Below are 10,000 nucleotides of genomic sequence, written 5' to 3'. Positions count from 1 at the left end.
CGGCTGACGCGGTTTTTGCCGCCCCGGCTGACGCAGTTCGGACTTAGCACTTTTCGGCTGTGCCTGGCTGGCGGCCCACTCACTCGATCGCCATGTCTGTTTGCCACAGTTTTCCCGGTGGTGCCGCACCCGGGCTCGCCCCGGCTGACGCAGTTTTCGCGCCGCCCCGGCTGACGCGGTTTCGTGCCGCCCCGGCAGACGCGGTTTTCGCGCCGCCCCGGCTGACGCGGTTTCGTGCCGCCCCGGCAGACGCGGTTTTTTGCCGCCCCAGCTGACGCAGTTCGGACTTAGCACTTTTTGGCTGAGCCTTGCTGGCGGCCCACTCACTCGATCGCCATGTCTGTTTGCCACAGTTTTCCCGGTGGTGCCGCACCCGGGCTCGCCCCGGCAGACGCGTTTTTTTTTTTCTTTCGCCCCGGCTGACGCAGTTTTCGCGCCGCCCCGGCAGACGCGGTTTTCGCGCCGCCCCGGCAGACGCGGTTTTTTGCGCCGCCCCGGCTGACGCGGTTTTTTGCCGCCCCGGCTGACGCAGTTCGGACTTGGCACTTTTTGGCTGAGCCTGGCTGGCGGCCCACTCACTCGATCGCCATGTCTGTTTGCCACAGTTTTCCCGGTGGTGCCGCACCCGGGCTCGCCCCGGCTGACGCAGTTTTCGCGCCGCCCCGGCTGACGCGGTTTCGTGCCGCCCCGGCAGACGCGGTTTTTTGCGCCGCCCCGGCTGACGCGGTTTTTTGCCGCCCCGGCTGACACGGTTCGGACTTTGCACTTTTCGGCTGTGCCTGGCTGGCGGCCCACTCACTCGATCGCCATGTCTGTTTGCCACAGTTTTCCCGGTGGTGCCGCACCCGGGCTCGCCCCGGCAGACGCGTTTTTTTTTTTTTTTCTTTCGCCCCGGCTGACGCAGTTTTCGCGCCGCCCCGGCTGACGCGGTTTCGTGCCGCCCCGGCAGACGCGGTTTTTTGCGCCGCCCCGGCTGACGTGGTTTTTGCCGCCCCGGCTGACGCAGTTCGGACTTTGCACTTTTTGGCTGAGCCTGGCTGGCGGCCCACTCACTCGATCGCCATGTCTGTTTGCCACAGTTTTCCCGGTGGTGCCGCACCCGGGCTCGCCCCGGCAGACGCGTTTTTTTTTTTTCCTTCGCCCCGGCAGACGTGGTTCCCCCCCCCCCCTCCGTCTTTCTTTTTGTTTTTTTTTTTCGCCGCGGCTGAAGTGGATTTTTCGGTGCCTCGACGCCCCGGTAGTCGCGGTTTTTCCGTTTCCGCACGGCCCCGGCTGACGCTGCTCGGTCACAGTCGCCTTTTGTGGTGATTGCAGACTTCTTGAGCGCGGGTGTTTTTTTTTGTTGTTGTTGTTGTTGTTTTATTACGCATTCGCTCCAGCAGAACGCTGTTTAGACTTTTTGTTTCCTCTTTTATCCTGCGACGAGGTGACGAGGTTTATTCGGTGCCCCGCCGCCCCGGCTGAAGTGATTTTTCCTGTCCCGTGCCGCCCCGGCTGACGCGGTTGGGACTTCGCGTTTGTTCGGCCGCCACGGGTTTTGGCGCACTCGCTCGGTTGCTTGTTGTTGCCACTTGTTGCGAACCCAGGTTTCTTGAGCGAGCGCGGGCGTTTTTTCTTCCTTTCTTTCTTTGTTCTATGTGTTAGCGAATCGGCCTTTAATATCACACGAGGACTCACAACCAACAATTTTCAGTTTGAAGTGTAAAAAATCTGCAGGTGTTGACGTAACTGACTTGCCCCGTACCCTTGAGTACATCCATGAAGTTCTCGTAGTACTACTAAATCGCATTATTCCAAGTGGAGAAATTCCCATAAACTTGCAAACCTCTACACGAAAATCGGTGCGCGTGATAAAGTTGAAAATTATCGTCCGATATCAAATGTGCCTTCTATAACACAAATTCTAGGAAAAAAAAAAAAAAAAACACTTGTTCGCCGTTTTCTGCGCCGTGACTGGCAGCACTCCGGCGAAGCGAAACGGGGTCGATTCGAGCACGATATCGGCGTCTTTCGACGTGCTCGCCGGCGACCGTCGCACGAGTACGTCGCACGAGCGCGTCTGCCGGGGCGCCGTTTGCGAAGCCGACGCAAAAGTGGGAACCGCCGCTCGGATGATCGCCGCTTTCGGCAGAGTGAGTGTTGGCACTCCGGGGAAGCGAAACAGCGTGAATGCGCCCACGAAATCGGCGTATTTTGAAGTGCCCGCCGGCGACCGTCGCACGAGTACGGTAAACCGCGTCAGCCGGGGCGTAGTTCGGGACGCCGACGAAAAAGTGGGAAGCGCAACTCGGATCTTCGCCGTTTTTGCAGGAGTGAGTGGCGGCCCTCCTGCGAGACCAAGAAGCATCGATTCGTGCACGAATTCGGCGCCTTTCGACGTGATCGCCGGCGACCGTCGCTCGAGTAGGGCAAACCGCGTCTGCCGGGGCGGGCTTCGGGACGCCGATGCGAAAGTGGGAAACGCTGCTCGGATGTTCGCCGTTTTTGGCCGAGTGAGTGCTGGCACACGGGCGAAGCCAAACGGGGCCGATTACGGCACGATATCGGCGTCTTTCGACGTGCCCGCCGGCGACCGTCGCACGAGTACGGTAAACCGCGTCAGCCCGGGCGGAGTTCGGGACGCCGATGCGAAAGTGGAGAACGCCGCTCGGATCTTCGCCGTTTTTGGAGGAGTGAGTGGCGGCACTCCGGAGAAGCCAGGGAGCGCCAATTAGCGCACGATATCGGCGTCTTTCGACGCGCTCGCCGGCGACCGTCGCACGAGTAGGGCAAACCGCGTCTGCCGGGGCGGGGTTTACGACGCCGACGCAAAAGTGGGAACCGCCGCTCGGATGTTGGCCGTTTTTGGCAGAGTGAGTGCTGGCACTCCGGCGACGCGAAAGAGCGCGAATGCGCCCACGAAAGTGGCGTATTTGGACGTGCGTGACGGCGACCGCTGCAGGAGTACGAAAAACCACGTCAGCCGGGGCGAGCGACACACGGCGGTCTGGGTGCTTATCGCTGCTATTATAGGGGCACCCCGGCAGACGCAGAAAAAAAAAAAAAAATTTTCGACCTTCTTTTTTGCTGGTCGAGCTCGGGTAACCCAGGTCGCAATGGGAGCCGCGCACGAAAGCGGCGTCGCGAGACGCGTTCGCGGTCGCTAGTCGCACGAGCTCGGCAACCGCGTCAGCCGGCGCGGAGTTCGGGATGCCGACGGCTAAGTGGGTACCGCTGCTCGGATGTTCGCCGTTTTTGGCCGAGTGAGTGCTGGCACTCCGGTGAAGCCAAGGAGCGCCAATTCGTGCACGATATCGGCGTCTTTCGACGTGCCCGCCGGCCACCGCCGCACGAGTACGGCAAACCGCGTCTGCCGGGGCGGGGTTCGCGACGCGTACGCAATAGTGGGAACCGTCGCTCGGATGTTCGTCGTCTTTGGCCGAGCGAGTGCTGGCACTCCGGCGAAGCGAAACGGGGCCGATTCGGGCACGATATCGGCGTATTTCGACGTGCTCGCCGGCGACCGTCGCACGAGTACGGCAAAGCGCGTCTGCCGGGGCGAGGTTTGCGACGCCGACGAAAAAGTGGGAAGCGCCGCTCGGATCTTCGCCGTTTTTGCAGGAGTGAGTGGCGGCCCTCCTGCGAGACCAAGAAGCATCGACTCGCGCACGATATCGGTGTCTTTCGACGTGCCCGCCGGCCACCGCCGCACGAGTACGGCAAACCGCGTATGCCGGGGCGGGGTTGGCGACGCCGACGCAAAAGTGGGAACCGCCACTAGGATGTTCGCCGTTTTTGGCAGAGTGAGTGCTGGCACTCCGGCGAAGCGAAAGAGCGCGAATGCGCCCACGAAAGTGGCGTGTTTGGACGTGCTTGACGACGACCACCGCAGGAAAACGAAAAACCACGTCAGCCGGGGCGAGCGACCCATGGCGGTCTGGGTGCTTATCGCTGCTATTATAGGGGCACCCCGGCAGACGCAAAAAAAAAAAAAAAATTTTTTTCGACATTCTTTTTTGCTCGTCGACCTCGGGTGACCCAGGTCGCAGTGGGAGCCGCGCACGAAAGCGGCGTCGCGAGACGGCTTCGCGGTCGCTAGTCGCACGAGCTCGGCAACCGCGTCTGCCGGGGCGGAGTTCGGGACGCCGACGGCTAAGTGGGAACCGCCGCTCGGATGTTCGCCGTTTGTGGCCGAGTGAGTGCTGGCACTCCGGCGAAGCCAAACGGGGCCGATTCCGGCACGATATCGGCGTCTTTCTACGTGCTCGCCGGCGACCGTCGCACGAGTACGGCAAAGTGCGTCTGCCGGGGCGGGGTTTGCGACGCGTACGCAATAGTGAGAACCGTCGCTCGGATGTTCGTCGTCTTTCGCCGAGCCAGTGCTGGCAATCCGGCGAAGCCGAACGGAGCCGATTCGGGCACGATATCGGCGTCTTTCCACGTGCTCGCCGGCGACCGTCGCACGAGTACGGTAAACCGCGTCAGCCGGGGCGGAGTTCGGGACGCCGATGCGAAAGTGGGAAGCGCCGCTCGGATCTTCGCCGTTTTTGGAGGAGTCAGTGGCGGCACTCCGGTGAAGCCAAGGTGCGCCAATTCGCGCACGATATCGGCGTCTTTCGACGTGCCCGCCGGCCACCGTCGCACGAGTACGGCAAACCTCGTCTGCCGGGGCGGGGTTTGCGACGCCGACGCAAAAGTGGGAACCGCCGCTCGGATGTTCGCCGTTTTTGGCAGAGTGAGTGCTGGCACTCCGGCGAAGCGAAAGAGCGCGAATGCGCCCACGAAAGTGGCGTGTTTGGACGTGCTTGACGACGACCACCGCAGGAAAACGAAAAACCACGTCAGCCGGGGCGAGCGACCCATGGCGGTCTGGGTGCTTATCGCTGCTATTATAGGGGCACCCCGGCAGACGCAAAAAAAAAAAAAAATTTTTTTCGACATTCTTTTTTGCTCGTCGACCTCGGGTGACCCAGGTCGCAGTGGGAGCCGCGCACGAAAGCGGCGTCGCGAGACGGCTTCGCGGTCGCTAGTCGCACGAGCTCGGCAACCGCGTCTGCCGGGGCGGAGTTCGGGACGCCGACGGCTAAGTGGGAACCGCCGCTCGGATGTTCGCCGTTTGTGGCCGAGTGAGTGCTGGCACTCCGGCGAAGCCAAACGGGGCCGATTCCGGCACGATATCGGCGTCTTTCTACGTGCTCGCCGGCGACCGTCGCACGAGTACGGCAAAGTGCGTCTGCCGGGGCGGGGTTTGCGACGCGTACGCAATAGTGAGAACCGTCGCTCGGATGTTCGTCGTCTTTCGCCGAGCCAGTGCTGGCACTCCGGCGAAGCCGAACGGAGCCGATTCGGGCACGATATCGGCGTCTTTCCACGTGCTCGCCGGCGACCGTCGCACGAGTACGGTAAACCGCGTCAGCCGGGGCGGAGTTCGGGACGCCGATGCGAAAGTGGGAAGCGCCGCTCGGATCTTCGCCGTTTTTGGAGGAGTCAGTGGCGGCACTCCGGTGAAGCCAAGGTGCGCCAATTCGCGCACGATATCGGCGTCTTTCGACGTGCCCGCCGGCCACCGTCGCACGAGTACGGCAAACCTCGTCTGCCGGGGCGGGGTTTGCGACGCCGACGCAAAAGTGGGAACCGCCGCTCGGATGTTCGCCGTTTTTGGCAGAGTGAGTGCTGGCACTCCGGCGAAGCGAAAGAGCGTGAATGCGCCCACGAAAGTAGCGTATTTGGACGTGCTTGACGGCGACCGCCGCAGGAGTACGAAAAACCACGTCAGCCGGGGCGAGCGACCCACGGCGGTCTGGGTGCTTATCGCTGCTATTATAGGGGCACCCCGGCAGACGCAGAAAGAAAAAAAAAAATGGGGACATGGCGTGCGTCACCGTGCGGCTTCGCAGCGTTGCCGAAGTCGCCGAGCCCTTCGACTGAGCCGAACGGCGGACAGGGAACGTTGGTCGGCCGTTCTAACCTGTCGGTGCCACGCCGAGACGTCGTTAAGGAAAACCGCGTCGTGGGCCTCTACGACGCCGTCGAGTCGTTGTACGTTTGGTGTCCAGCGTGTCGGCGGCGAGTAGCGGACACGTCGTTCACGACTTCGGTCTTTCGCAGTCGACGCGAACTTGCGGAGAGTCGTGGTGCCTCACGTTTTCGGCAGAAACCGCGGCGGAATTTTCCCGTGCGTGCGCGCACGACCTCGGTGCTGTGCCGTCAGCGTAGTGTTGCACAAACTCGTGGCCTACCCAAGGTGCGGTACGTTTGCGGCCGTATCCTCGGTGGGAATTTCGTGAGTAGGGTCGCAAATTCTACGACCTCGGCGGGTTTGAGAGCGACGTAGACTTGTGGCACGCTCAACATGCCACACGTTTCGGGGCACACCCGCGGTGAAATTTTCTCGAGTACGCTCGTATTAGGGCCCAAGGAGGTCTGGGTACTTATCGCTGCTATTATGTGGGGGTTCTCGTGAGCGGCGTACGCGAAAGCGACCGGGTGTCTGATATGCGGCGGGCTTCGGCCTCGTCAAGCGTGTCCTCGGGTCTGCTCCAGGGGAATCCACGGCAGTCGTCTGCAGCCTCATCCGCTTGATGCGTTAGGGGCTGGTTGTCGGACGGTGCCGTTTTACCACGATATCGAGGTGTGTTCCGTGTCGTCCTCGGGCGATTCAGATGCGAAAGCGCCGAAGACGCGGGCGTGACCCGTCGTCTGGCGGCTTTGCAGTCTCGGCTCCGTTGCTAGTTCCGGCCGGTCCACCGACAGTGCAGCGGGCTTGGGCAACCCGCACGGCGCGACCGAGTCGATGCAACGAAAAAGAGCGAGCATGAACGTGCTTCTTGCCGCACGGCTCCCACTCGTCTTTCGGGAAGGTTGTGCCGTAGCGAGCTCGAACGCCGTCATCTCGGAGTGCAAAATAAGCGTGTTGGGGCGCCTGAAGGTGGCCTCCGCCGCACACAGACTGCGTCCGGCCCGCCGAGGGCGAGGACGGACGCGCAGTCGAACGATTACCTGGTTGATCCTGCCAGTAATCATATGCTTGTCTCAAAGATTAAGCCATGCATGTCTAAGTACATGCCGAAATAAGGCGAAACCGCGAATGGCTCATTAAATCAGTTATGGTTCCTTAGATCGTTTCTTCCTACTTGGATAACTGTGGCAATTCTAGAGCTAATACATGCAGTGAGCCTGGAGCCCTTTGGGTAACGGGTGCTTTTATTAGACCAAGATCGATCGGGTTTCGGCCCGTATTGTGTGGTGACTCTGGATAACTTTGTGCTGATCGCATGGCCACGAGCCGGCGACGTTTCTTTCAAGTGTCTGCCTTATCAACTTTCGATGGTAGGTTACTTGCTTACCATGGTTGTTACGGGTAACGGAGAATCAGGGTTCGATTCCGGAGAGGGAGCCTGAGAAACGGCTACCACATCCAAGGAAGGCAGCAGGCGCGCAAATTACCCACTCCCGGCACGGGGAGGTAGTGACGAAAAATAACAATACGGGACTCTTTTGAGGCCCCGTAATTGAAATGAGTACACTCTAAATCCTTTAACGAGGATCAATTGGAGGGCAAGTCTGGTGCCAGCAGCCGCGGTAATTCCAGCTCCAATAGCGTATACTAAAGCTGCTGCGGTTAAAAAGCTCGTAGTTGGATCTCAGTTCCAGACGAGTAGTGCATCTACCCGATGCGACGGCTCGGACTGAACATCATGCCGGTTCTTTCTTGGTGCACTTCATTGTGTGCCTCGAGATGGCCGGTGCTTTTACTTTGAAAAAATTAGAGTGCTCAACGCAGGCGAGTCGCCTGAATAAACTTGCATGGAATAATAGAACAAGACCTCGTTTCTGTTCTGTTGGTTTTTGGAATACGAGGTAATGATTAAGAGGGACGGACGGGGGCATTCGTATTGCGGCGCTAGAGGTGAAATTCTTGGACCGTCGCAAGACGAACTACTGCGAAAGCATTTGCCAAGAATGTTTTCATTGATCAAGAACGAAAGTCAGAGGTTCGAAGGCGATCAGATACCGCCCTAGTTCTGACCATAAACGATGCCAACCAGCGATCCGCCTGAGTTACTCAAATGACTCGGCGGGCAGCTTCCGGGAAACCAAAGTATTTGGGTTCCGGGGGAAGTATGGTTGCAAAGCTGAAACTTAAAGGAATTGACGGAAGGGCACCACCAGGAGTGGAGCCTGCGGCTTAATTTGACTCAACACGGGAAAACTTACCCGGCCCGGACACTGGGAGGATTGACAGATTGAGAGCTCTTTCTTGATTCGGTGGATGGTGGTGCATGGCCGTTCTTAGTTGGTGGAGCGATTTGTCTGGTTAATTCCGATAACGAACGAGACTCTAGCCTATTAAATAGGTGCGGGGTTCCCAGCACCTTACAACCTTCTTAGAGGGACAAGCGGCTCCTAGCCGCACGAAACAGAGCAATAACAGGTCTGTGATGCCCTTAGATGTCCGGGGCCGCACGCGCGCTACACTGAAGGAAGCAGCGTGTCTTTATCCCTGTCTGAAAAGACTGGGTAACCCGTGGAACTTCTTTCGTGATTGGGATAGGGGCTTGCAATTGTTCCCCTTGAACGAGGAATTCCCAGTAAGCGCGAGTCATAAGCTCGCGTTGATTACGTCCCTGCCCTTTGTACACACCGCCCGTCGCTACTACCGATTGAATGATTTAGTGAGGTCTTCGGACCGATGTCCGGCGCGGCCTTTCGGTTGCGCCGGTCTGTTGGAAAGATGACCAAACTTGATCATTTAGAGGAAGTAAAAGTCGTAACAAGGTTTCCGTAGGTGAACCTGCGGAAGGATCATTAACGGATTGTGAAGGGTGAGCGCCTCAGCTGCGTCTGCGCCCGACACTTTCTGCCGCTGACCCCGTTTGGACGCGGGGTCGGCTTTTCCCCACGGGGCTGCCTGAATGTGGAGCGGCACCCCGTGACAAATTGTTGCGCCCAGCGGACGCCAACACCGCGACCTTGGACGGTCGGCCAGGTGGCGGACGCGGGTACAAACGGCGCAACGCACTCATAGGTCGGCTTTCGACCCGCCACTGCACCGTGGCTCGAAGCGCTCGAAATGCGCGACCCGACCGCTGCGGGACCGCCTAGTACTGTAAACAGGAGCGGCGGAGCGCGAACGGCGAGTCGTGGTTACGTCGGTAGAAGGCGAGGCTGCGCGTTCCCGAAACGCCAGCCGAGTGCCCTCCCGACCGTTCGAGCGTGCAAGAACGAGACCCGACAATCGCGCGGCGACTGCCAAGTACGAGAGGAACGGCACAAGCGTCGGCGGTCGGTCAAGGAACTGGCGATGTGACGGGTCCGCTGTGCACCAGTGCATACCGTCCCGCCGTCCGCGGCAAGCGCCTCCGCGTCCTCGGGTGACGGAGGCTGCCGGTCGGTTCTTGCAGGCGAGGGATCTCGCTGGCACCGGTTCGCGTTGACGCGCGGCCGGTCATGGCACGGCGATGCGACGGCCGAGGTGCGCAGTACTCGATGGAGGAACCGCACGCTCCGATGACCGTCCCGCCCTCCGCGGCGTATGCGTACCGACCGTAATGGTTGCAGCAGCGCCGGCCGGCTTTTGAATTCGCCACACGAAACACGGTGCGAGATCGCGGTTAGGGGAGCGTCGACGTTGCCAGGCGTTTTGCTTGCTGCCGAGGGAAAGGCGGCACGGCCACGTCGCGCTCGTCGCGATTAGCGGGTCTGCGCGCTTTGGGAAGGTGCCGCAACGACTTGCCGAAAGAGGAAGCACGGAAGAACGAGGGACTTGGACGTCCCGACAATTGAACGCACTTGCGGCCAGGCCCTTGCTGGCTTCGTTCTTCCGCCTCGAGTAGGCTCGTACGCGGCTCCGGCGCCGAAAGTGGTCCTTGGCACCGACTTCGGTGGACGTGGGAAGTGCCGCGCAAGTACGGCGCGCCTGGCTCCACCTGTTGGCTAAAGTAGGCAGCCGGATCGGCATTTTGGTGTGCGGTGGCAAACCGTGGATGCGAAAAAAGCTTGTGCGATTTCGTGGAACAAA

General features: G+C 60.1%; 1 protein-coding gene and 1 non-coding gene across 2 annotated transcripts in view; one reads left to right on the top strand and one right to left on the bottom strand.

Moving 5' to 3' along the window:
• The window catches only part of LOC142792126 (uncharacterized), a gene marked incomplete at both ends in the record, with an annotated part of 286,387 nt that overhangs the window by 213,399 nt on the left and 62,988 nt on the right, over positions 1 to 10,000 (bottom strand). The gene's annotated exons all lie outside the window — the stretch shown is intronic.
• On the top strand, positions 6,976 to 8,790 carry LOC142792145 (small subunit ribosomal RNA). Its single transcript, XR_012890690.1, has one exon. It is a non-coding gene; the product is annotated as a small subunit ribosomal RNA (ribosomal RNA).

This window comes from Rhipicephalus microplus, unplaced genomic scaffold (assembly GCF_043290135.1).
Source record: "Rhipicephalus microplus isolate Deutch F79 unplaced genomic scaffold, USDA_Rmic scaffold_205, whole genome shotgun sequence".
NCBI lineage: Eukaryota > Metazoa > Arthropoda > Arachnida > Ixodida > Ixodidae > Rhipicephalus > Rhipicephalus microplus.
Note: the sequence above shows the minus strand (reverse complement) of the source record. Positions and strands in the feature narration are given on the sequence as shown.